Source organism: Pipistrellus hanaki (genome assembly GCF_964339955.1).
Source record: "Pipistrellus hanaki genome assembly, chromosome: 1".
Lineage (NCBI taxonomy): Eukaryota > Metazoa > Chordata > Mammalia > Chiroptera > Vespertilionidae > Pipistrellus > Pipistrellus hanaki.
In genome coordinates this window covers 41466865-41493267 of record NC_140503.1, presented here as the reverse complement: position 1 = coordinate 41493267, position 26403 = coordinate 41466865, and the positions used below count along the sequence as shown (strand labels likewise).

General features: G+C 52.9%; 1 protein-coding gene across 2 annotated transcripts in view; it reads left to right on the top strand.

Moving 5' to 3' along the window:
• The window catches only part of SMAD3 (SMAD family member 3), a 120778-nt gene that overhangs the window by 2090 nt on the left and 92285 nt on the right, over positions 1-26403 (top strand). The window contains exon 1 of one of the 2 annotated variants that reach the window (XM_084887532.1): positions 1542-1747. The exons of the other annotated variant lie outside the window; for it this stretch is intronic. The gene's annotated coding sequence lies outside the window, so the exon portion shown is untranslated. Of the gene's footprint in view, positions 1-1541; positions 1748-26403 lie in introns of those variants that run through there. 2 annotated transcript variants of the gene reach the window in all.

Here is a 26403-nt window from a genome sequence, read left to right as displayed (position 1 = left end):
AATAAATGCCACGTATGGTGGGAGCACGGACTTAAAAAATAATAATTTTTTTTTTAAAAAAACTGGGTGGATCCAGTCAATAAAGGGGGAGGGAAGGCGGTGTGCCGTCTGGGAAGTGTGCGCTGTGTGTGTGTGATCTGGAGCCAGAACTGACTTCAGAGGAGGTGGTGTGATGTGATGATGGTCAGCGAGCCCTGGGTTCTGGTCCCAGCTCTGGCTCCTCATTCTTCTTTATTCCTTTGGTGGGGGTGGGGCGGGTGGGAGGATGGATGCCGTCCCACTGCTCCCTCCAGGGGGTGGGGGGTTTCTGGAAACGCGCCCTCTTAGCTGCCCAGGTGCACTGAGGACAAGGACTTTAGGCCTTGAAACAGAAAACAAAAAATGCTATCAGTTATAAAACGAGCAGCTGTGCAAAGTGTTTTACAGTTCTCGGAGCACTTTCACATGGCTTTATGAAATGAAGAAAAGAAAGTAACTCGTGGAAACCAGATAAGGCAGTTAGTTGGGCTGAAGACTTATCTCATGTTTAACGTTGAGAAAATGTCCGGGGGGGGGGGGGGGGAGAGGTGGAAAGGCTGGTTAGAGTGGCCGTGGGACTCTGACCCACTGTGCTCTCTCTCTCTCTTTTTTTTCCCCCCTCCTGCTGCTGTTTACTTTGAAGATTCTGAATACATTTTTGTTGTTGTTGTTGAATGCTCAGATACTGCTCACGGGGGGGGGGGGGGCATGGAGGGCGGTGTGGATCTCTGTTGGGAAAGGCTAATGTTCTGTCTGTGGGCTGGTGACAGCTCGGAGGAGAGGCCTCGCTCTCCCCTGCCTTCCTAGACGTTTGTCCTCTGGGGGAACCTAGTGCTGGCCCCCTCTTTCCTCTTCCAGAGTTCTCTGCGGCCTGAGGTCTAGGAAGCTCTGAATGTTTCTGAGAGTTCAAGTTAAGTTGCTCCCGGGTCTGTCACCACTTTCCTAGGCCTGGGGCATCTTCTGCCTGGCAAGGACCTACTAATAAGGCAGACTTATTTTTATTTTTATTTTTATTGTTATTCATCTTTTCTCAGGGAAACTGAGTTGCTTGGGTGGATCCAGACAGGATGGATTTCCATCCCTGGGTCCTGTGCCCACGCCTCTGGGTCACCTTGTCTCCCTTGGCGATCGCCGCTGCTGTTTTGGCCGTGGGCGGACAGCTAAAGGCCGCGTCTTGGGGAGGTGTTAGCTGGCCTCCCACTGGTGATATCGAGGTGTCTGCTAGGCCCCGCAGATGGTTGTGCGGCTTGTCACACTGCCTGCTCTCTCCGCACTGCCTTTTCTAAGTCACCCTCCTGTGTGTGTGAGAGGTGGGGCACTGCACGCTCACAAGTGCGCTGTGAGAGCTGGACCTTAGGGTTGAAGAAGCCCTCAGCCCAAGGAGGTTTTTGAGGAGCGTGTTTTTGGCTAATATGTAACTATGAGCGGCAACAGAAACATTTGGCAATTGTAGCTGTGTGCGAGGGCCTTCCAGACCACAGGCTTGCTTCTTCCTTAACACCAGCTCTAACCTGCCTCCGTGATCAGAAGAGCTAGAGTGATACAGGCTCATTGATACCAAGAATGTAAGAGAGACCAGCGCCAAGGAAGTGGTGAGGGCTTGATTGAGGTACGCCGACGCGGGCTCTCAGGACGCGCTGAGGTCTGGCAGGACGGGCAGAACACAGACAATTGTGTAACAGCATCTCCCTCCCTCCGCACCTGCGGGAGAACCCGAGGAGAGCTTCAGGTACCCACCCACCTGGCCTGTCTGTGAGAACGGAGTCCTCTCACTGGGGTAGAGGAGGTGTGTGCACGTTCCGTCAGCAATCAGGAAGGAGCCAGGCACACTTAGAATGCCTGTTCTGATGCGTTCCAACGTGTGCCTCCCCCCATAGGCTCCATGCTTTGGTACTGGACCAAGCTTATGGTTTGGTTTGTTTGGAAGGGAATTTGGGCTTTCTTGTATCAAAGCATCAAGTCCAGAGGAACACGGGGGAGCTTTCTGATACACACCTGCTTCTTTGTGCTTCTCTCCTAGCACAGCCTCCTCCGGTCACCTACCAGGACCTGACCAGGCTCCTCTCACTCTAGGGAGAGATCCTCATCGTTAAAACTCCTCTCTCAGACTTCTGGGGACAGGCCTATGGCCATGGCTGCTCGTTCACCTCGATGAGGAGAGTTCCACACAAGGGCTGGGAAAGGAAGGGGCCCACAGGACAAGGAGTCGCTGACTCTGGGGCTGGCTCAGAGCCCTGGTGGGACCCAGGGTCAGCTGGGTGCTCCCTGGACATTTTGGGGCCCTGGACCTCGTGTTGCATCCAGGAGGTGAATGTTGGGGCCGATGCAGACAGCCCCTTGCTCACAGTTCCTAATTAAACGTGAGAGTTGGCGTTTGTTGATTCATTGTTATCTGTTGGCCCGCTCATGTCTGAGTCAGAGTTCCAGGCAGTGGGGGGGGATGCAGAGATACCTCTGAGATGGCCCTGCCTGTGAGGAGCGGGTACTTCAGTGAGGGAACAGCAAGAGGGCATTAGTGGAGCGCTAACTGCTATTTCTTTCTTAGTCCCAGCTATACAAAGAAATGGGTGTGGAGTGGGAATTCTTTTTTTTTTTTTGGGGGGGGGGAGGAATGGTGGGGAGACCTATGATGAGTCTTTTAAATCCTGTAGCAGTCACTCTGTTAGAAAACAAAATAAGGACAGCCATCTCTTTTCTCTGGAAAGAAGGCCCAGAATTCAGGCCCTGGGTCTTGCCATTTTAATACCTGGGTGAACCTAAGAGTCCACTGGATGTCTCAGAGCCTTCGTGTCCGCACCTGTAAAATCAGGATGAGATAACGCTCGCGAAGTGTTTTGTAAACCAGAGAGTTTGACAGACGTAAGTGCGATCTATGCTTAGCCTCTTGTGTGTGTGTCATTCATTCATGACTAAATTATTTAACCATTTATTAAATACCTACTATGATGAGCAAGGTCGGGCACCTGTTCTCAAGAAGCTCCTTGTCTAGAGCGGGAGGCAGACTTGTCCAAAGGTACAGGGCAAGCGCTGCAGCCAAGGGGTGCACCAGGTGCAGAAACATGGGGGGGCGGCCATTCTCTGTGAGGATGGCGGAGAGGAGGCAGGGGTCGGTGTGCGGTGAATGCCAAAGGAGTTCGGAAGTTACTCTCTGAAGGAAGTTTCTGGATTGCTACGATCATGAGCACGCTGCGTGACGATAGTTGCCCGCGAGAAGGAGGCAGCGAATGACATCTTTGCCTTCTGCCTGGTGCTAAGTGAGCTCTGCTATGAATATGTTCCCACGTGGCTTGCACCAAAGGGCTAGTGACCCCTGAGCAGTCTTTTACTCCATTGTTAAGCGTTCTCTCTTTGAAGTAAAAAGTAACTTAGTATTGCAAACCTGAAATTCAGGTTTCCGAGGTGGGAACAATGATTTTAGATATATTAGCTCAGAATATATCAGAGAGTGTCAATAAAAAGTGGACAACTTGGAGATGATTGTGGGTGCTTAGCATTTCAGGGTTTTGGTGAGACCTGGTCTTTTCATTTCTCTGCTTAACACGTGCTAAAAACAAGTTATGTAAGCCCGAGTTTCTGTACGGATGTAAGAACTTTTTTACTAACATATTTTGAAAAAGGATGTAAAGTTTTAAATGATGATTCTACTAATAGAAAAAAGTCAATGAATACAGTAGTCAGTTCTGACAAGGAATGCAAAAAGTAGGTGAAATTGAGAGAATTTGGCTCAAACTCATCACATTCAGGAATCCAATGAAAATGAGTGTTTTGAAAAATAAATATTGGTTTTAATAACATAAACTTGTAATTGCTGCATTATTATAATGGAAGGAAAATTAACATGATTTAATGGACTGAGTGACCATTAATTTTCACTTGTTAATTTTTAGGAGATCTTGATACACAATACAGCCATTACTCTGCATGGACTCCTTTATGAAATAGATAGAACCAAGCAGGGCTTGCTTTGAAAATTGCAATCAGCCCAGCCCATGTGGCTCAGTGGTTGAGCGTTGAACTATGAATCAGGAGGTCATGGTTCAATTCCCGGTCAGGGCACATGCCTGGGTTTCGGGTTTGATCCCCTGTAGGGGGCGTGCAGGAGGCAGCCGATCAATGATTCTCTCTCATCATTGATGTTTCTATCCCTCTCTGCCTCTTCCTTCCTCTCTGAAATTAATTTAAATCAGACATTATTCCAATTACCTACCTACCTATTCTCCCACCTTCTTTGTCTACCTCTTCCCCAGCTTCCTGGAGTTACGTTCCCTAAGGAGGAATGCAGCACTCTCAATGAACCAGGCTCATGAACAGTTCCGCCTAACATTTGTCCTTATCTCCTTTGAAGTGTTGACCTATTTTTAAAAATCAACCTCCTCCTTCAAATCCACACCTGGTCGTTTTGGTTGTGGCAGCCTGTGGGGCGTGCAGGGGGCTGGGAGGGCGACCAGCTGCTGCAGACACCATGGTTGGTGCACCCTTGGGTGGGACTAGCTCCGCCCCCACAAGGGCCGGGAATCATCTGTTGACCACGAGCAGATTCCCGTCCAGAAGCCTTCAATCTCCAGGCACAATGGTTCCTGTAAACCGCTGGAAGCTGCCATTTTTAACCCCACACTGCAGAAGTTTGGTTTCTAATTTTACTCTCTTCCAAGTCTCAGAACAAAGATTCCAGGAGAGCCCGGCCACTTCATTTTCAGGCTCTCCTCCAGGGCACCCAACCCAGGGCTCTGGGACGAGACACAACAGCAAGGAAGGCAGCCATGTCCCTGCCCTCCCGTAGCTTCTAGTCCACCGGCAGCCAACGCGGGTTCTGTGCAGCGGAAATAACGGGGTGTGTGTTCCCTGCAGTTAATGTGCAAGTAGTGTTTTCTGGAAGTCAGAGAGCCAGATCCCCCAAGTGCTGCAGCTTATTGACTCCTGAATGTGTGTGTGTATGTGTGCGCGCGCGTAACATTACCCTTTGTTTGGACTTAATGAACAGTTTTAGAAATAACAAATCCATAGTACAAGTCTCACTATCTGGTGTTGATTATCTGGGGCCTCTGAGTACATAGCAGCCTGCCCCAGTGCGCGCTGCAGCAGGACCTTCTGACAGAGACACTCGGTTTAGAAGGAAAACACAGGAGCGGCCTGTTCATGAAGAGAGTTGGCTAATCCTGGACCAGGGGAAAGCTTATTTAGCAGGCCTTTCCTCTCCATAGATGCTGTCAGAGAACTCCTAGTTATACACACGGCTTTTGAGGTCCTTTGGAAGGCGGGAGTCAGCACCCCTGAGCAGGTTCTAGACTTAGTTCTCTTTCTGATGAGCTGCGTGGCCCAGGCAAGTCACCTACTGTCTCTGGGCCCCAGATGTTCTCAGCTGGAAAACAGGCTGGATCCGTTCTGTCCGAGGGCCTTTCTAACCCTAACTCGGCTTCCAAGCAAGCATCTGAGAAGCTTGCGCTGGCACAAATCCATTTGATCGAATAATCACAAATCCTCCTTAACGGTTTATGTCCTAAGACCCCATCAGCCTGGTGCCAATCCATTTATATAAATGCAGAGTGATAAAGCTATAACGCAGGTGCCAATCCATTTGTATAAATAAATAAGTCAAACTGTAACTCAGCCTCTAATTTTGGTCATCCCCCCAACCCCCACCCCCACGCTCCTCCACGCCTCTCCCTTACCTCGTGAGTCAGAATCAATGAAATTTAACTACAAAGGAATATAAAAATAGCCCGACACTAGGATAAAGATGTGGAGGCTGTGTGTGTCTTTAGATGCAGTGAGCAATTTTTCTTCTTTGTTGCTATTCTTGGCTCTTCTCAGGGCAGGAAGTTTACTTAAACTAATGACCGCAAATGCCTAAAAATGGTGACATGGAAGAGGTAGGCATTATAGAGGATACCTGTGGAAAATGTGTGCTCATATGTCAGCGTGTACCCAGAAAGCTTCCTTTATTTATTTTCGGGCGTCTATATAAGGATCGGCCACACTCGGTTGCCTAAGCATGTGCCTTTTGTCAGGCCGCGTGGAGGTGACAAGTGTAAACCCCAGCTAGGAAACGAAAAGTGCGTTTCTCCGGAAATGGTCCCCTTTCTGGATCACGTGGCTACCCCCCCCCCCCCCAACCCCCAGGACAGCTGGCGAGCTTTTCTCTGGCTGCTTTGCTTTGCTTTGCTTTGCGGGGGGGTGGAGAACGGGGGTGCTGTTTAAGAAGGACGGTGACAGGGCTTGCCTTTGAGACCTACAGCGTCCCCGACCTGGTCACCTTTGCTGCTGCTGAGCGTTGCATCACAAACTGCCAGGCCCAAGCTGTGGCTCTGAGGTGTCACCAGTCTCCTCTCTTCAACGGGGCTTTTGAAAATAGTAATGCTTTTTGGGTGTGTGTTTTTTAAAGGTCTGTTTTTATGCTGTCACAGCTCAAAAATGCCAAAAGGCATTTTTTCCTTAAAAAATCACCTCTGGGCTAAGCCCAAGCGTGGGGTAACGGATCCAGAAAGGACTTTTTGAGTGGTTACAAGTGGCTGAACGCAGGCACTGAGGGTGGAAACTGGGCTTTTCTCTTTTGCTTCCTGTCTCCCCCATGGTAAACCTTCCCTTCCCCGCACTGACTCCTCTCTGTGCCGGGGAGGGCAGGGGAAGCCAGTGTGTTCTGCTACCCTTTACGTTGTGCGCGTTCCACTCCTCTGTACCCACACAGACTCTTACAGTAACACCTGGGGAGCAGAGGTGGGGGGCTGGGCGGACAGGAAGAGCTCAGTAATGAAGAAAGCGCAGAGGGCCCTGGGATCTGACAGACTTGGGGTTGAGTCTGCCCGTGGGCTGGCTCCCGGGGTTCACTTGCTTCCCTTTATTGAGCTTCTTCCTCTGTAAAATGGGGATGGGAGCTGAAACCGGTTTGGCTAAGTGGATAGAGCGTCGGCCTGCGGACTGAGGGGTCCCGGGTTCAATTCCGGTCAAGGGCATGTACCTTGGCTGCGGTCACATCCCCGGTGGGAGGCAGCTGGTCGATGTTTTTCTCTCATCGACGTTTCTAGCTCTCTATCCCTCTTCCTCCCTCTCTGTAAAAATCAATAAAATATATTAAAAAATTAAAAAAAATGGGGATGGGAACACCTCCTTCCTATAACTCAGGGGTCCTCAAACTTTTTAAAGTGGGGGCCAGATCACGGTCCCTCAGAGAGCTGGAGGGCCGGACTATATGAACTACTAATTCCTACTGTAACACCTCGGCTGCGCTCACTGCCCAAAAAACCTGGCGGGCCGGATCAGACTCCTCTGCGGGCCGCATGTGGCCCGCGGGCCGTAGTTTGAAGACCCCAACTCAACCCAAAGGAGAGAAGGTAGATCAAGCACTGTTAGTAGGTGCTCAGTAAACACTCACTTTCCCTCTGGGGGGGGGGGGAATTGGGCGGAGGGTGTCAATCAATTCCAATAGGGGGCCGGTCCTCCCCTCCTCCCCCAGCCCCTCGCTCTCAGAGCTCACCATCTGGAGAACCTTGGTTGTGTAGTAACAGACTCTGTCATCGACCCACGCACCCCAGGCGCGCACAGCCACGCCACTTGCTGGTGTGGGGCTCGGCAGACGACTCAGAGAGAAGCAATTCCTATTCCTTGGTGTCTCTGCCCTTCCCTGTCCCCTTCTCTGCCGCCAGTTTTAAAGTTTGTTTGGCTGCCTAAAAATAATAGCATTAAAAACAAACGTGGGTGAATCAGCGCTCCTGGGTGGGGGATGGGTAAGGTCCTGGAGAAGCAGCGCCGTGACTCGCGCCCCGGTCACCGATAGCCTGCCCGTAGGTGTGCGGAGCGTCGGGTGTTTATTGATGCTGGTGTTTTTTGTGGCCTTTCCCTGAAGTACCACCACCTTACCGGTTGGCATGGCTGGCAAGTGAGAATGGGCAGCACCAGAAACTCAGCTCTGATACCTCCTAGACGTGGACGATGGTCCCTTGTCTGCCCTTAGCGCCTGCCAGAGGGGCCTCGGGCGGAGAGGGCCGTCTGTGGTCCTCACTGGGATGCGCTGCTTTCCGTGGGCAGAGCTCTGAGGCCCAGGGGTGGCCCTTCCGGAGCCTGGCTTCCTCCTCTCAGACCACACGTTGGTCCTGGCCCTTGGTTCTCTGCCCCAGTGTCTCACATCTGCTTCCAGGTTCTGTGTGGCCCCTTCCCCAGGCCCATCTGCGGGGAGATGGCGCTGGCCGCGGACAGTGTGCGCTCTGTGGGCTGACTGGGGCTACGAGGCGCGGAGGAATCGGATGGAACGTGGGTTTGTGGTGTCTGCGTGGGTGTGCAGGAAGCCCTTCTAAGTGGGATGGCCCTGGGGATGGGCTGGCACTCGGGACAGTTGTCCCTGAGTGTCCACGTTCTGTTGTGCCACCAAGAGTCAGAGAATTCTAAATTCCAAACCTGGCCCCGCTATCTTTCAAGCTAGGAGGAGAATAGAACGCGTTCTGTTGAACAGTGTGGTTCCCTGCTTTCCATTATGTAAGTGTGATGTATGATGGGAGCCTTCACGTGTGCTCCGGTGGGAGGACTCACCTTGGTGGAGAAGGCAGGCCCCTTTCCACATGGCTCTCTCGGTGTGGCAGCAATGTACAGACAGGAGTGGGGGAGTTCCTTAGAGATCGCCTTCCCTCTCCTTGAACCCAGATCAGCGTGGATGCAGATGAGGGAGAGGGTGGTACAGGTTGCAGCGGCCCGTCTGAAGTGGAGCAGAGAGCTGGACCACATCATGTGTTTGCTTGTTGGATACAAGCATTGGGCACTGGCTCTGGGCTGGGCTTCAGGGGGTGTGGATGCAGAGACGAGGTCCCGAGTCTCCCCTGTGCAAAGGCAAAAGGGGACACAGTGACCACAGCGACATTGGGCTCGTGGAGAAAACTCTCCGAAGGGTTGAACGCAGTGTTGTTTGGAAACCCAGGGAAAGAGCGGCTCTCTTTCTGGGCGAGTTAGAAGGATTCCCTGGGGGGTGTGCTCAAGCAGGGCCTTGAAGGATGGCTAGGAGTGTGGGAGTGGGGTGAAGGCTGCGGGGAGCGCTGGCCAGACAGAGCACGCAGGGCCTGGTGTCTGGGGCAGGCAAGGCAGCTCAGCGCGGCCAGAACGTGGGAGAGGGAGTGGCCAGAGAGGAGCTGGAGAAGGATGTTGCCAAGGGCTTTGGTTGGCCAAGCTTGGCGTTGGGACCTGGGCTCTCTGTTAGCACCAGGAGATTTTAAAGCAGGGAGTGGCATGGCCGGAGCCGCTCTTGTGTTCGCGTTTCATTTTCTCCCCCTGCCATGGCCCGTTAACAGCGGGTTTTTCTGCCTGAGTTATCCAGGTCAGAGTCATAATCCCGTACACCACCATGTGGACAGCTCTAGGCTATGTCTGGACCAAGGGGAAAATAGTGTTTTGTTTGCTGTCAGGAGACAAGACGGGTTGTACAGCCAGGAGGACTCCGGGAGCCCCAGCGCTCAGGTAATTAGCTAGTGAGTCACGCCAGCCTCTTGACACGATTCCCCGGGAAATTAAGCCGGTGCTGCTGGGCCCCACTCGAGTGCCGGGGCCCCCCCGGGGAAAGGCTCCTCCGGCGGACCTCAGCCTCCCGGGCAGGTCTCGGCCTCTCCCCGGGTCTCCCCCGTGCCAGGCGCAGCGCCTCTCTGTGCAATGTCTCCGGCCACTGTTTTTAATTTCTTCTCCGACGAGCATCTAGGCCAGGCCTCCCACTTGCAGACCACACTGCCATCGGCAAAGAGATCTCCATTCTCTCCTGTGGGCTCGTCGAATGCTACAAGTATAACAAAAACACAGGATGCCCCTTCCTAAGAGAGAAAAAACAGTTTGCGTTGGTGGCGTTTGTTCATTTGATCACTGGGAGTACACAGAAAAGATGTTGATCATTTAGAGATTTGGGTACGATTCACCTTAGCTGGTTTGAGTCAGCGTTTTCTTGTTGTTGTTAGTTTAAGTTTATAGGTTTTCAGAAGATAAAGCTTTGTGTCCTAATTCTAGTTCACGGGCCATTTTTTAAAAATGTCGATAGAGACCTGCTGGGGAAGGGGACACCGCTCTGTGGCAGAGAACGTTGGGTTCACGTCGGGAGGCCCACGTTCAACCCCCCGCTCCCACACTGACTGCTTTGGCGGCTCTAGGCAAGTCACCCAGCAGCTCTGAGCCTCCCTTTCCTCACCCGTAAAGCGGGAAAAGGAACACCTCCCTCAGGGGGATTATTGAAGTTTTCACTCCGATAAGCTATGCATTAAAAGCACTTTGCAGACCGTGAAACATTCTGTAGTGTCACCTACTATTTCTTCACGAAGCACGACTCTCAGGTATTGCTAAGAACTGACAGAGATGGAGTTCAGGCTTCCCAGTGCGCACCCAGATTTTCACAGAGAAAAAAAATCATCCATGCTGCACACAATTCAACAGGAGGAGGAGCTCCGGGCGTGCACGCTCTGGGGCTGGTACCAGAGGCTTAGGCGAGCGGACGCTCTCTGCGTAGGCCAAGCCAGGGTTTGGGTCAGTGGTGGTGACCTGTAGCGGATCACCTGAGCCCCCTGCCCTGGTGATCCTGGTACGTGTGACATGGACCAGGTGCCGACTCTATGCCGGACACCTCGGTGGGCCAGTGACCCACCTCTTCAACCATCTCAGCGCTCTGGGAAGAGGAGCCGCCCTGCGGATGGAGGAGGAGTTCAAGGCTTTGAGGCATCAACCCTGGTTGTCTGCCCCCACGTTTCCCAAGAAAGGGCTCCCATTCTCACCCGCTCGAGGTCTCAGGATAAGCTACGGAGCTGGGTTTGCCTCTGAGGCTCTCTCTAGAATCTGGGGTGGCTGTGTAATTGATCGAACAAACCAGGACAGTTGGAGAGTGAAATGGGCACTGCTGTTATTAATTATGGCCAGAGAATTGGCATCCGCCCGGCTGCCCAGACACACGCGGGTAAACAGTCACCCGAAGTCACCTCACTCCTGTGCCAGGGATCCTGATACCTGACCAAGGTAACTGGCAGGGTTAGACCAGCCAGTTTATATGCCACTGATTAAGGATAAGGGCCTGTCAGGATTATGTACTGCTATTCTCAGTGAAATTAATTGCCTAAGGGTATTCGGCAAGTTGGCAGCGTAGTATTTTAAAGCTGGATGAGACCTTAGAGATAATCTAACATAGTCCAGTTAGCACTAGCGCTTACTTAACTGGAGTGCCCGTGAGGGAACATTGGGCTGTGCTGGTGGCTACCCGGGAGTGGACAGAGGTGGAGGGTGGAGGTGGTGTGTGTCTGGGGGTGTTGGGGCTGCCGGTGAGGGCGTGGTAGGCCCTCCGATTGCCTCTAGAATGTCTGCACCCTCATCAGGCATGTCCCTTCCAAACCCAGGAGGTGGCACTGGGCCCAGTGTAACTTAATGACATCTAATGGCCAGGAGCAGAGACTTCTGTGCGCTGACCTCTCCGGCTCCCCTGCCCCCGTTTAGCTGAGGCCTCTGAGATAGCACTGGCTGGGAGCTGGTGGGAGTTAGTGGATAATCCTCTGCGGAAGAATTTTGGAAGGCGTTGAGGAAGGAATTAAAAATAACAGCAAGCTGCCTTTTCTCTCTCTCTGTGGTAAACGCATGGACTGTGCCAGGGCCTCCGAGGAGCACGTGGCCCCAACTAACCCCCTGCCAGCAGAGCTCTGTGGGGGGTGTGGATGGACTCGCCGTGGCACTCCTGCTTGACATTCTCAGGCTCTGTCCTGCCATCCTCTCAGCCTCACCCTTCTTCTTCTCTTGCCCCAAATGATGTGTTGGAAGCTGGAGAGGGACTCGAGTCCTCTACGCTCTCCAACCAAACTCTTACGGCGGGTTAGGCCCCGTCTGATGAGCTGCAGGGAGAGCAGCTGGTGTGACAGAGTGGACCAGTTACAGGCTGAGAAAAGCAAAATGTAAATTTAAACCGAACTTGGCACTTGCTTGGAGAACTTCAGCTGATCCTGTGGCGCTCTGGTCGGCATCCTTTGGGGCTGTGCCGTGGTCTATAAATAGCACAAAATGCATTCTCCCACCACCCCATTCCACCCCCACCCCCACCCCCATCCCAAGGAGGCATGTGTGTGGGTGAGTATGGGCAGGGAGCATTACTTATGTTCCAGTTCATCAGATAGTCAGCATGGGAACTGGGCCCAGGGCTTCATGGAGATGACCAAGCCATCCTGTGGATGAGGCTGGAAGCTGCTTTTTACCCAGAGTTCCTGTTCTTCCCACCACTGTCAGGCTCTCCTCTGCACCGGAGGCCTGGGCTCATGCCTGGCTACCGCAGTAAGCCAGGGGCCCTTCCCCCTCTGATGCAGCTGATATTCTGTATCAGGGGCCAGACTCCGTCTTAGGATGCTTGGGGCTGCGAGGAACTTAAAATCCAACAAACAGCTTCAACAGTGTGGGGCTTATTATCTCCATAAGAAGTCTGGGGACAAGGGTCAGGCTTCAGTAAGGACGTGGGTGCCTCCTAACTTTCTGCTCCGCCATCTTCAGCCTTTTTTCCTTCAAACGTGACCCCTTATGGTCCAAGGATGGCAGCAGTTGCAACTGGCTGTACCCTTTTTACTGAGTTGCATGCAGGGGCAGAAAAGGCCCTGGGGATGGGGAGGGGAGAGTGGGCGGGGTAGGGTGCCTTTCACCCAGGAAGAAAACCGTTCCCAGAAACTCTTTGTGTCTCATTGGTCACTTTCATGTGATATGCAGCTGAAAGTGGAAATAATGGATTGGAATAAGCCTCTTAAAGCCAAGGATTCGGGTTATTTCTTTTACTCATTAAGTACTTAATACCGTGCTGGACACTTAGGGAATTTTAATTAATATGTATTGATTGCTTGTTGATTCCTTCTTCTACAAGTAGACTTCTAAACACTTACCTGATGGCCTGCTGATTTCTGGTGGTAAGCCAGCCAGAGACCAGTTCTTGCCCTCATGGAGCTTATCGGAAACAATTGGAGCATCTAACAGGGTGGATTGGAGCAGTCCGCCACCGCTGAGTCTGGGAGGGGGCAGTTGGGGCTCTAGGACACAATGGTTGTGCCTGAAGATGACCCGTCTGTGACCTACGCCAGGTCCTTTCAGGCAGTTCAGCCTTTACCCTCCGCCAGTCTTGTTTTCCTGTTGACAAAATGAAGCAAAGACTTGCCTCTGCTTATGGAGTGAGGGCACAGGACAGAGCCAACAGTCTCCTGCCCCCGGGGGAGGGCTTCTGAAGGTGCTTGTGGTATTCTAGCTAAAATGCCACGGGCCCTTCTTCGGCATGTCTCCTGTCTCTCTGCACCTCCCTGGCTTTGGATCTACTGGGAACTTTGAAAGCTTACGGATGAGGAAATAAAAATGCTATACGTGGTCGGTCATTAAAAATCAATGTGCTGGCTGATTTATACAGTTTGTTGTCATTTATCTGCTGGAACTTTCTGCAGACACAAAATACCTTGGGACGTTCCTGCCACAACCAGCTACTAGCTGACTTCAGGTCTGCAACTGCTTTTTCCTCCCAGCTCAGCAGGCAGAGCCTGTCCCAAGGCCTCGCGTTTGTTTTCCTATTGCTCTGGGAGCTGGGATAACACCCCGGGGAGCACCTCAAAGCTAATCACAGATGTTTGTTCGAGGTTTGCTTGTTTTCTTTGCTTGATTGAAAGAGCTGCACGTTTTGCTTTTATTGTTGAAAAAAGAGAACCTGTGGCCACCGCTGACTCCGGAGACGAGGCTGGGGGGAGGGGAGCGGGTTTGCACGGTTCAGGAAACCTGTGACCGAGGTGTCGTCCTGCCCTCTTGGTGTGGTGGCCCCAGAGAGGCGAGCACGGCCTGGGAACAAGGCAGCTCCTTTCCTTGAAAACTCTCGAGTGTCCAGGAGCGGTGGCCGGGGGAGCCTGGGCGTGAAACCGAACTAAGCTGTCCCAGTGTGAGGCCGGTTCTGTGTGACCGGCTTCAGTTCTGAAGTTAATGGCCCAAGTTCACCGCTCACGGAGGGCGAGTCAGCATGTGGGGACACGCCGGCCCCGCAGCCATTTCCACGGTGCCCCCCACCCTTTGTCTAACCACGGCTGTGGGCCAGTGGTCGCAGATGTTTATAAGAGGGAAGTGTGGTCATATTTCTATCTCTCTTGTGGGCTGCACGGTTGCTTCCTGGGGCTCATGTGGGAAGTGGTTACCGGCAGGAGGAGGTGAAATAACAGTACTCACCAAGGGACTTTGATCCAAGAGTCTTTCTGAATGTCCTCTCTGGCCACTGTGTTTTCCTATTTTTGCTTTTTGCCTATCGGCCTGAAGTTCAGGGATGAGAACACTGGACCACGTGCTGGAACTCGTTCTGCCTAGCTGGGCTGAATCAGAATTGCAGCTCAAACTACGCCCTCTCTCCCGGGGTGTCCTTGTGGGGATGCCTTCCAGGCCTATGGTCCTTCACAGCGGGAGACCCTCGGTTCCAGCTGCTCTCTGGGCATCGACACTGGCACATCCCACCAGCACCTGGAACTGAACTTGTTCCTTCCGGTCCTCCTCCTCCTCCTCCACTTTATCTTCATCTTCATCGTCCTCAGTCAAGTGTAGAATCAGCGAGTGGACAAACAGACATGCACACAGAGGAACCGAGACCCGGGCGTCCTGTGTCCCCGTGAGGCCAGGCCCTATGGCCACTCTGCCGGAGGTTGGCCTTCTGACTTCGGGGGAGTCAAGCTTGATATCTCTGGGGATCAGTCTTCGCATCTACACAAGGACAATCCCAAAGAGAGACTCAAAGGCCCCATGGGCTCAACCATTTCACGGCTCTCCCCGGCCCTCTCTTCCTGAGACTCTTGCCTTTTTTTGTCTTGATGCGCGTACTTTCCTGGAGGACTGATATAAGTCTTTATCTGATGCCCTACTTTCCGAGGTGGCCCATTTCCTAATGACCTTTTTCAGTGCTGTCATGGTTTAAACTAGGGGTGTCGAACTCAATCAGAGAAGGGGCCAAAATCTAAAATCCAGCCTAAATCGTGGGCCAAATGGTTTACTGAACAGTCATAAACTGACAATGTCATAAACTGACAGCGGAGTGCAGTGATGACAGCGCGGTGCGGGCCACATTGCAAGGCCTGGCGGGCTGGATTTGGCCCGCGGGCCTTGTGTTTGACACATGTGGTTTAAACCATCAGATACTTACTGAGCACCCCTCGCTGCTGCTGCTGGTGAGGGGCACCAGGCTCTGTGGGCCTCAGGAGCTGGACACGTGCTGATCTGGACAGTCAGACATACTCCCGCCCGCCCAGAGCTCATGTTGACACGAGGCTCACCTGATGGTCATCTGTCCCCTGTTCCCAGGCATGGGGAAACCGGGCTGCAGGCAAAGAGGAATTCTCACGTAGCCCGAGGCGCTGGCAGCCGTGCTCCCAGGCACCAGCTGCGTTCCAACCTGGTGCTGTAAAAATACAGGAAGGAAGGGAACCGTGTTCATAGGTTGGTTAGAGATTTTGAAACTGGCAATCAACTCTCTCGTATCCACAAGCAACCAAATCTACCGCTGGCTCCTGGTGGCTCAGGCCGGCGGCTCAGCAGGCAGCCCTTTCAAAAGTGGGGTGGACCCCCTCTGCCAAAGCTTCTCCCATGAGCCTCCGCCAGCCAGCAGGTATCTTCTTTGGGGATTACCGTTCGACCAGCTCAGGGGCTGTGAAAGGGAAGAACCAAGTCCGCCTTCAGCTGGTTTAAGGCCAGTGAGGAGACGGTGTCTCCAGAGATAGAGCAGCTGGAGGACGGCTGCTGCTTTTGTCGGGAGCCTCTCCCCCTGGGGGCTCCTCTCTGGTGTGCAGGGGGGAGAACGAAAGGTGGGAGCCTGGGTTCTGGGCCCGGCTCCCCACGAACCAGCTTCATGACCTTGGGTGAGTCCCTTTGTCACCCGAGGCCCCTGGCTTCCTTTTCTACAAACGAAAGGCATTGGCTTAGCAGGTTTTTAAAGTTTCTTCCCACCTCAAACACTCTGACTCTTGAGCTTGCATTCAAAGAAACGACTGACTCTGTTACTCATTCAGGTAGTTTCGGGATCACTGTGCTGCCACTCTGGGGCCGGCAATGGGGGCCCGCTGTTGAAGGCAGGATGGAAAGAGGTTTGAGGTTCAAGGTTAGCGGTGGCAGCTTGAATCCTGTTTCCTAATGATTCACATCGGATGGTTGGGCTCAGCATAGAAGGCGCTTCACCCCGGCTGCTTATAAAAATTCTGATGCCCAGACCACACCTCAGACCAGTTAATTCAGAATTTCTGTGCGTGGGGCCTGGGAAATCTGTATTTTTCAAGTTCCCCAGGTGATTCCGGTGTAGCCAGTTCTGAGAGTCCCCGCCCCAAATCCTATAGAAAGTGGTGGTTCAGTGGTCGGAGCAACCGTTCTCAGGGGAAAAGTGATAATGGTTACGTTTTTTTTTTTTTTTTTTTTTTTTTTTTTTTTTTTTTTAAAGGGAGACAAAAAGTGCATACATGCCAAAAAGGAGAAACATAAACCAATGTTCTGGTTCTAGGAGCGAGCTGACTTGGCCATTGTAGCTGCCGTTGGGGAATCGTTGCCCAAATCTGAGGTGTGGAGCCCCAGTTCTCTCTTATCTCGGGGCAGTGGTTTCGCCACATCTCTGAGGTAGCGGAACCGTCTGTAGCTGGTTATTTCTGCTCAGGAAGCTCAGCACTGAGTCGGGGGTGGAGCGAAGGCAGGGGTAGAGTAGGAATGGATTAAGCAGGCCATCACACCTGTTGTTTTGTTTTGTTTTGTTTTGTTTTGTTTTTCATGAAAATAAGTCAGAGGCCTTGGCCAACGCTGGCACCCCTCCATGCCAGATCCTTGGTAATGCCCAGTGGAATCTAGGGGCTGTGAGGGGACATACGCTGTAGCCTCTCAACACATTATTTGTGCCCCATGTTTGGTGGTTCCCTGCAAGGAGTCCATCCCACAGCCCAAGAAATCTGATGGGACACGGCTGTCCGGGTTAAACATTTGGGAGAAGGGCAGCAGAATTCGAAAATCTCTCTTGGGTGGAGGAGAAGGCGTGGTGTGATGGTGGTAGGACTGCCACGGTGGGTGTGACATGAGCTACAGGTGGGAAGAAAACTTGTCAATTCCCATCAACCCGGAAGTGTTTCCCAGGTTTGGGGTGGGGCTTGAGGAGCCTTTGAAACGAGATGCAGAGTTGAGATGGAGGGACAGACATGCCAGGTTGCTATTTTTTTTCCAGACGGGTGAGGAATCTGTCAGTTAACAAGTATGTGTGAAGCTGAGCTAGGCACTCAGAGAGACGGGAAATAGGACCCCTGCCCTCCAGGAGCTGCCCTCTCCCGGTCTCTCGGGGGTTGCACACACAAGTATGGGGCAGTCGTCATGAAGATCTCTGTGCTGTGGCCGGGGGTGAGTACCTCGGGGTTCAGAAGGAAGGGCGGTGGGGGTGGGATGGGACAAAGGCATCGAGGAATGTAGGCCTGAGCTAGTGAAAGGGGGACACACCAGTTCGCAGTGGAATGGGGTGTCTTTTCCCGCTTCTAACATGATGTGGATTGTTTTTGGGTCCCGCCTCCCTGAGCACCCCCTTGCTAGCAGGAATAACTCGATGTTCTTGCTCCCTTCTAAACTCTCTGCATCCAGGAGTGAATTTCCCTCTAACTTTTTCCTTTTTCCTGGGAGGGGGGAGTGGTCTTTGCCAGACCGCTGCTTTGATGGTTACCATCTGCCCACCTTCATTTCCTGCCCGCTTTCCATTGAAAAGCCTTTCTGTCTGGACGGGGAAATACATGTAATGGGATTGTTCTTGAGCCCAGGAGCCCCGGCACCCGCTGCGCGGTAGCTGCGTCTCAGGTGTGCGCGGGAAGGAGTGTCTGCTCTGAGCCAGTTGGGCGATCGTCGGTAAATGGTAAATGCAGACCGGCTCCCTTCGGCCCTGGCTGCGGCCAAGGCTGTTATTTCTCCGGGGGTAATTATTCCCGGCTTCATGGTCACGAGCCGAGCATAATCAGGGGCAGATAAGAAACCATTTATAGAGCAAAGTACATATTTCTGAAGGTGGGCGGCGGACGCACTGCGTGTGTGTGTGTGTGTGTGTGTGTGTGTGTGTGTGTGTGTTTAAAAAAAGACCTATATTTTCTGGGCAGCCGAACTTAAGTTTCCAGTAAACATCTCTTCCCTTTTAACTTTACCTTTTAATTTTGTGTTTATGGTCTCTGTGCTTTGAAATTGTTTTTGCTGTGATGTCAGCCCTGACCGAAACAGGCGGAGCAAGCCGGGCCCTTTGGAAGCCATGGTTTAGATTAGATCAAGAGTTCTTAGAGCTACTCCCGCCCGGCTGATTGACAGCTCAGATGGGATTGCTCAACCTCCTCCGGAAGAGTAAAAATAGAAGCCTGGGGATGAAGGGGGAGGGGACGAGCAAGCGGTGGTGTTAGTTTCTCCCCATTATCACCTTGACTGCAGGAGCATCATGTGTGCGTGATTCTGGGCTGGGGTTTGTTTTCTGTTCCCTGTTTGCCAAGGCTGAAGCCTCTGCTCTGGAAATCAAGTGCCCGAGGCCTGGCCTGGCACTCCTTCTCGGGGACCGTGGTGGGGAGGCTGGGCACACGCTGTGTTTAGCCGGTACCAAGTGGAAAGGGCCTCTCCGGAGAGACTGGATGGGTCGCACGGTTTTTCTTTCTCAGCTTTCCTCGTCAGCAGGGGCTGGGGAAGCCCCCGGAGCAACACGGTGGTGGAGAGAAACACCTGGAAGAGGCAGGCGAGCAGGAAAAGCTGGGGGAGGAGATCCCACAGAAGCAGCAAAACTGTCCGTCTGTGTGGTGGGCAGTCTTTGCCTTTTTTTCATGCCGCTCTCAGTTCAGGGGAGCTGCTGGGGAGGCTGTTCCAGACGCCCCTGAGCGGAAGGAGGGCGCAGCTGTGCTGGGCGGAGAGGGGACCAGCTGCCTGCAGCGCTTCACGCCTGGGGCCATCAGCGCGAGGAGTGCCTGGCATGGACAGGGCTGGTCAGGGCCACCTTTCTCAGACAGAGAGCCCACGGAACCCCGAGAAGGGAGGACCCTTCCCCTGGGGCCCTCAGCACCCTGACCCACAAGGTTCCTCGGAGACCCCCAAATGAAGCATTTGACATTGAACACACAGCCCTGAGTGTGAGCCCAGCAGCTTTCTCTGACAAAGTGGGGGGACGGAGTGGGGGCTGCTTTTTCAGTTCTGAAGAAGCCAGCGAGGAGACACCAGAGGAATGAGAGGCACCCCCAGGACCTGATCTCCCTCCCCAGCCCCTCGGCTCTCCCTGCCACACAACCATCACCGCCTTGCTGTTTCTTCCCCTCTTTCCTCCCTCGGAGCCCCGCGGTGACTTAGAATAGCAGGGACATGAGCCAAGTTTCCTTCTGCCTGTGGCATTCCATCTCCAGCCTCATGGTGGGCTGGTGTGTAGCACACTTGATGTTTGCAAAGCAACTTCCCATTGTTCTGCCTTCACAGCGACCCGGGCTGGAGGCAGGGCCCATGGTCTAACCCCTTTTCTGTATGTGACCGGGGACACGTTCCCGATGAGTGGAGGAGCAGGGACGGAGGCCATTCCTCCGGTTCTTCGGCAGAGGAGGCCTTTCACTAACTACAGTGCTGCCCAAAATAAACCCGCATGCCCTAACCGGTTTGGCTCAGTGGATAGAGCGTCAGCCTTTGGACTGGAGGGTCCCAGGTTCGATTCCGGTCAAGGGCATGTGCCTTGGTTTCAGGCACTTCCCCAGTAGGAGGTATGCAAGAGGCAGCTGGTCGATGTTTCTCTCTCATCGATGTTTCTGGCTCTCTGTCCCTCTCCCTTCCTCTCTGTAAAAAATCAATAAAATATATTTTGAAAAATGAATAAAATAAATCCACAGGGTGCGTGTGCCCATGAGCGTTGTCAGTATATTCCTCAGAAGATAGCGGGCTCTTTTCCAACTGCTGTCCCCTGGGAGGGAAACCCCCCCACGGTGACCTTTCCCATGTCCAGCACTTTACAGTTTCCAGAGCACTTTCTTACTTGCGATTTCATTTTATCTCCGTGACAATCCCTGGAGGAAGATGAGCAAGGGAAGCCCTGGAGGTGTGGAGTGCCTTGGCCCCTCACTGGGAGTGAGGGGGTGGGTAGGGGGGTGGTGGCACTGCAGGATGCGGGCATGTGGGAGCAGGCCCAGTGGAGCAGTCAGTGGTGTAACCAGCAGTCAGGGGCTTTGGGTTTTGCTGTTCTTGCTTCTGAAGCCACATGAGGTCCTGGTTCCTGAGCCTGACCCCCCTCCCAGAGGGCCTGCCTGTGCATGGCCTGCCTGTAAAGCCTGGGCCAGTGTGCAAGGAGGGGGCACACCCAGGTCAGGGGAAGGGCCACTCCGAGGGAGTGGTGACAGGCTGCATGGAAGTGGCCGGAGTCAGGGTTCACCCTGCTCAGGGTGGGGCCCTCCTGGTCCACGCCACTGAGAGTGGACTCTGAAGGGCGTGTCCAGGAATGTGGTGCTTCCAATCCGGAGCCTCTCCTGGTGCCGCCTGGGGTCTGACATTTGTCGGAAGTTCCGGCTCTGCTACCTACCCTGTTTCCCCGAAAATAAGACAGTGTCTTATATTAATTTTTGCTCCCAAAGATGCGCTAGGTCTTATTTTCAGGGGATGTCTTATTTTTCCATGAAGAAGAATACGGTACACATTTATTGTTAAATGAAAATAAAGGAAATTTATTACCTGTATACAGTACGGTAGTACGGTAGTTGTCAACACAAACCAGACAAACTGTGAATCCTACAGTATCAAGAATTTACTCATTTACTCAATGACAATCCTGTCACCATCTTCTGGAACACCATCATAACAATCCAATTCCTGAATTTCCTGGAGAATTTCTTGTGACTCCATTTCTTTCAGAATCAGTGGACCAAATCTCTCATGTTTAGCCTGGGGGGGGGGCCTTATTTGTGGGGGGATGCCTTATATTTCACTCAGAAGGAAACCTGTAAGTAGGTCTTATTTTTGGGGAAACACGGTAGTAGCTGTGGCATGTGCCCTTCCATACTTGGCCTTCAACTTGGGTGTAGTAAACATGTCCTTCAGAAGCTTGGGGTCCCTGTCACTGTGTGGGTCATACAAGAGTTCCTTTTCTGGTCAGAAGTGACTAGACAGATCATCTAGTCCAACTCCTTTAATAGCTGGGGAAACTGAGGCCCTGAGGGGTACGGTGACCTGCCTGAGATCATTGTGAATTAGTGGCAAAGCCAGAGTCAAGGCCAGGTCTGCCGAGCTCTGGCTGGGCTGGTTTGTTTGCTGTGTTTTCCATGCATCTGGGATAGTTTTTCTTGCTTGTTCACACTCTGGCCCCTCAGTGGAGTGGTCGGTTGTCTTAGGGGGGAAGTCAGCTAGCATCCGAGGATGAATGTGTGACGCCTCTGCTGTCAGCTTCTCGGGGAGGGGAGAAGGCTGGCAGACTGGGGCAGGGCGGTAAACTGGCTTTGTGGCTTGTGTGATGTGAACCATTGGAAGTTGAATCCCAGTTTTCCAAGTATGTGTGGTGGTAAACATGGTTCAGATGCTGAGATGTTCCAGTCAACGGTTTGGAAAGCAGACATGCATTTCTCTCCGAACCCTCAATGCTTCTCTTGACTGCCTTCTCCACCCCCGTTTCCCTGGGGCTTTAAATCATCTTTGGCTTGGGGCTGAAAGTCCTCCTCACAGCGGCGAGCCTCTTGGTCTGTTCCAGGCAGCGCTGTCAGGCTGAAACACCATAAACAGACCACCACCCTGCGCTTGGTCCCGGGCCAAGACCCTCCCTCCCCACTTGAGCATTTGATGATCTGCCAGTGTTCAGTTCAGCGCAAGAGACTGTGCGAGTTCCAGCCCAGGAATCCAGCGTCATTTCTTGTATTGTTACCATCTGGCTTCACAGAGTGTCTGCTTCTTTTTATTTTAGTTGTGCCTCTTGGGAGAGAAAAGTCCTAAAATAGGTGGAGAAATTAGCCAGCCCCTTCTCCACCAGGCACCCACATCGCTGCCATGATGCTTGGTGGGTGTGGCTGAGCAGAGTCCTCTCAGTTTTCTGACATTCTCACCTCTTATTCCTGCTCCCTTAGTGGTGTGGGGGCCACAGGCTCCTCTGAGGGGATTTCCCCGATGGGTTCCAGCCAGAGGCTGAGTTGACCCGGGGCAAGGGCTGCAGGGGTCTGGGGTGCTCCAGTGACACATTTTGTGACCTTTTTAGCGGTGAGTCACTCACCCCCAGGTAACCACCAGGACTTTCAGGGGGAACTGCTGGTATCATTGTGGCTGTGGCCGTGGTTTCTCCAACATAAGGCGTTATTAGAAATGAAAGGAGGGGTTGGTTTCCTTGGATGTGTTGTCATGGATTCACGGCTCCCCAACCTTTTCCTCAATAAAGACTCACCTTGTTTTCTTTTAAATCATACACTTGGTATCAGTCTTATATGTTAATTAATGATAAAGAACTGACATTCTTCTACCATTTTTAAAAACAACCTTCACCCCAGTTGGTGTGGCTCAGTGGTTGAGCATTGACCCATGCACCAAGAGGTCACTGGTTCGATTCCCGGGTGAGGGCAGGTGCCCAGGTTGCAGGCTTGATCCCGAGTAGGGGGCATTCAGGAGGCAGCTGGTTGATGTTGATGTTTCTCTCTCTCTACCCTTCTCCTTTCCTCTCTCTCTAAAATCGACAAACATATCTTATTTTATTTTTATTTTTATTTTTTAAATATATATTTTATTGATTTTTACAGAGAGAAGGAGAGAGGGATAGAGAGCTAGAAACGTTGATGAGAGAGAAACATCGACCAGCTGCCTCTTGCACACCCCCTACCAGGGATGTGCCCGCAACCAATGTACATGCCCCTGACCGGAATCGAACCTGGGACCCTTCAGTCCGCAGACCGACGCTCTACCACTGAGCCAAACCGGTTTCGGCGACAAACATATTTTAAAATGCCTTCATATTTTTACCTCTCTTAATTTTTCCGTACTGCCTTCTAGACCTGTCCATGTGCAGAAGCGTTTTTATGTTTTTATGTGGCTGTAATCAGAGTGCATCATCAGTCTAACCAGGAAAGCAGGAACTCCTGAGTATTCACCACGAAAGGAACTTAGTACAGGGCCTTGGTTACACAGGCATAAAGGAGCCGAGAAACCCAACATGGGGAGGGGAGGTGATCCAGACTTAGTGGCAGGAAGCCACTGCCACCTTTAGGCTGGAGGCCAGAGGGAAGAGGGGGTTCCCAGAGCCCAGGCTCAGTCACTGGTGGGCCTGTCTAGAGTAGGTGCAGCTGCTTCTAAGATGCCCACCCAAGTCAGAAAGTCGGGGGGGGGGGAGAGAAATGCCCTGGCTTCTGCCTCCTCCTGCCCCCCCCTCTCCCATGGGTTCCTGCTGTTGCCCAAACCCTGCCAGGTGTCCCCTGACATGGGGCCTGGAAAGTCAGGGGTAAGGCCTGGGAATACGGAGCAGGACCCAGAAATGGGCGGAGGACAAGCAGGACCTGGACTAATTTGATATGAGCCTGCTGTTCTAATTTGATATTACCGTAAACATGTCCCCATTTCCACAGGGTCTTCCTAACTGTACACGTTGTCGCCAGTGGGTGTGCCGCAGTTAACCTAACCATTTCCCGCCTGCTGAGCGGGTCCTTGAAGTGATGTGAACAGCAGGGTTCACAGTGTGGGTCCGGCCAGCAGCAGCAGCAGCATCGCGGGGGGCCTGTGAGGAATGCGGGGTCCAAGCCCCACTCGGACCTCCTGAATCAGAAACCCTGGGTGGAGCCTGGCAGTCTGCACTCTACAAGCCCTCTGGGGGCCGAAGCCGGTTTGGCTCAGTGGTAGAGCGTCGGTTTGCGGACTGAAAGATCCCAGGTTCGATTCCGGTCAAGGGCATGTACATTGGTTGCAGGCACATCCCCGGTGGGGGGTGTGCAAGAGGCAGCTGGTCGATGTTTCTCTCTCATCAACGTTTCTAGCTCTCTATCTCTCTCCCTTCCTCTCTGTAAAAAAAAATCAATAAAATATATTAAAACAATAATAATAAAAAAAATAAATAAAAGCCCTCTGGGGGGTGACGATGAGCATTAAGGGGTGAGGACCCCTGTTGCAGGTGGTGCTGCACCTTGTGGAAGGTGGGGACAGGATGCTGTGGGTGCTGGTGGGAGGGGTCTTTAGTCAGAGCCCTGTGGTGTAGCAGAAAAGGCCCAAGACTGCAGCGCTGAGCACCTCCTGGGTCAGGCCTCACCCTGCCTTCACCCTGGTTGGGCAGTTCTTTCCTTTGTGAAACGGCTAAAAATATTATCAAACCGCGGTAGTGGTGTGAGGATGAAAGGAAAGAAAAGGCATGGTGTTTTCTGTGTGTCGGCCTTCTCCTGGGGCGTTGGGGAAGGAAGCGTGGCAATAACAGTAGCTTCTGGGTCAGGCCGAACTGGCCTGGGTGCCGGTACCTGAGATACGTGGTCTGAACGTCCACGGAGAGTGCTGAGCGGGCTGATGACTGAGCCTTGAGGCCTGAGGAGTCTGGGACTGAGAGCTGATATCCGTAGGCGAGCTTCTTCCCCACTCTGTGTCCGTTAGTGTTCTAACCGGACCCTGTGATTGTGCCATCCTGTTACTCTTTCTTGTCCGGCCTCTTGGTAGCATGGAAAGAACCTTGGTGTCAGGACCCTGGCTTCCTGTGGGGGCTGTGTACCCCTGGGCTTACCACCGAACCTTTCTGAGCCGCTCTTTCCTTACCTGTAAACCTCTACCTTCTTCTTCTTGTTTTTAAAATATATATATATTTTATTGATTTTTTTACAGAGAGAAAGGGAGAAGGATAGAGAGTTAGAAACATCGACAAGAGAGAAACATCGATCAGCTGCCTCCTGCACACACCCTACTGGGGATGTACCCACAACCAAGGTACATGCCCTTGACCAGAATCGAACCTGGGACCCTTCAGTCCGCAGGCCAATGCTCTATCCACTGAGCCAAACGGGCTAGGGTGAACCTCTACCTTCTTGCCTCTCTTGCTGACCGTGGTGCAGATCAGGGGGATTGGTGAACGTGACATCTGTCTTGAATGTCTTAGTGAGTGAGCCCCATGAACATAGAGCCTTTAGGGTCCACACCTCCGCCAGCGATCACTGTCGGCCTAGCCACCTCTGTAAGCCTCATTCTACTCCCAACATGCATCGTCATTCCAACAGTGACCTGTAGGAGGGCGCCAGGCCAGGGGGCTTCCACGCATCTTTCTCTTTAATCCTCCCAGCAGCCCTCTCTAGCAGGGAGTCTCACAAGAAGTAACCAGGGCTCAGATAGCTTAAGAGGAAGGATGTGAGCAAACCGGTCCTGCAGCGGCAGACGGAGGCACCCTGTGCCTCAGAGCCCTCCGCAGGGGCGCTGCTGCTAAGAAGGGAAAGAGGAACCGGGTACAGGCTGCCGCTGCTGACTTTGGCAGCAGACTGGGTTCACCAGCCTCGTGGGTGGAATAGAGGAGCCATTCGGAGCTGGTGGGGAGGCTGGTTACCTGAACAACAAGGGCTCCAGTCATCCCCGTCGTCCTGCCTCTGGCAGCACCTGAGAGAAACCTCTGAGACCGACGGGAGGCCCAGCCGCCGGCCACGGCGGACTTCTCTGCCTTCCCCGTTTGATGGCTGAGGACACGGAGGCTCACAGAAGTCCGTGGTTTACCTGAGCTTACATAGGCACGGGATTGGAGCCCAGATCGTACTGTTTTTGGTCTAGGGCTGTGGTCGGCAAACGGCGGCTTGCGGGCCACATGCGGCTCTTTGGCCCCTTGAGTGTTCTAACGCCACTTCTTCAAAACAGACTCGCCCAGGCCGAAAACCGACTCCTGCGCATGGGCCACGAAGTTTCGATCGCACTGTACGTGGTATTTTGTGGAAGAGCCACACTCAAGGGGCCAAAGAGCCGCATGTGGCTCGAGAGCCACAGTTTTCCAACCGCTGGTCTAGGGCCCTTTGCATGTCACCAAGGTGCTTCCCAGACCCAGGCATGGCCAGCACTTTGCAGTTTTCCAAACCCTTTCCACCCATCCTGTAGGCCGCAGGGGTCTTCAAACTATCGCCCGCGGGCCACATGCAGCCCCCAGGGGAGTCTGATCCTGCCCGCCAGGTTTTTTGGGCAGTGAGCGCAGCCAAGGTGTTACAGTAGGAATTAGTAGTTCATATAGTCCGGCCCTCCAGCTCTCTGAGGGACCGTGATCTGGCCCCCACTTTAAAAAGTTTGAGGACCCCTGGGGGATGCTGCAGGGTGTGTGTGTGTGGAGGGGGTAGGGGTGGGAGGCAGGGGGCAATAGGTCTGCATGAGATGGTCTGCAGTGTGCCGAGTCCAGCAAAGTCAGAAGACAGCCTCCTGCAGCCAGCATCTGCTGTTTGGGTTGCAACTATAAGTGACATCAGGATAGGAGGGCACCAGTTACCCTCCCCCCGCTGCATTTGGGGGTCAGAG